Here is a 340-nt window from a genome sequence, read left to right on the forward strand (position 1 = left end):
AGGTTCAGTGTGCGCATCACACATTTTTTATATAAGCATAAACACTGTAGTTTCTGGTTTTTCTTCTAATAATTTTAATTAAAAGTATTGTAGACAAAAAACGATACCAAAAGAATTGAATTTAAGAAAGTATAAAACGGAGAAAACATTAACAATCAGAAAATCAGGTTTAGTGTGCGCATCACACATTTTTTATATAAACTTAAACACTGTGGTTTCTGGTTTTTCTTTTTATAATTTTAATTAAAAGATTTGGAGACCATAAAGGATATCAAAAGAATTGAATTTTAAAAAGTATAAAACCGAGAAAACGTTAACAATCAGAAAATCAGGTTCAGTG

Source organism: Halyomorpha halys, unplaced genomic scaffold (assembly GCF_000696795.3).
Source record: "Halyomorpha halys isolate HHAL.00 unplaced genomic scaffold, Hhal_1.1 Scaffold507.1, whole genome shotgun sequence".
Taxonomy (NCBI): Eukaryota; Metazoa; Arthropoda; class Insecta; order Hemiptera; family Pentatomidae; genus Halyomorpha; species Halyomorpha halys.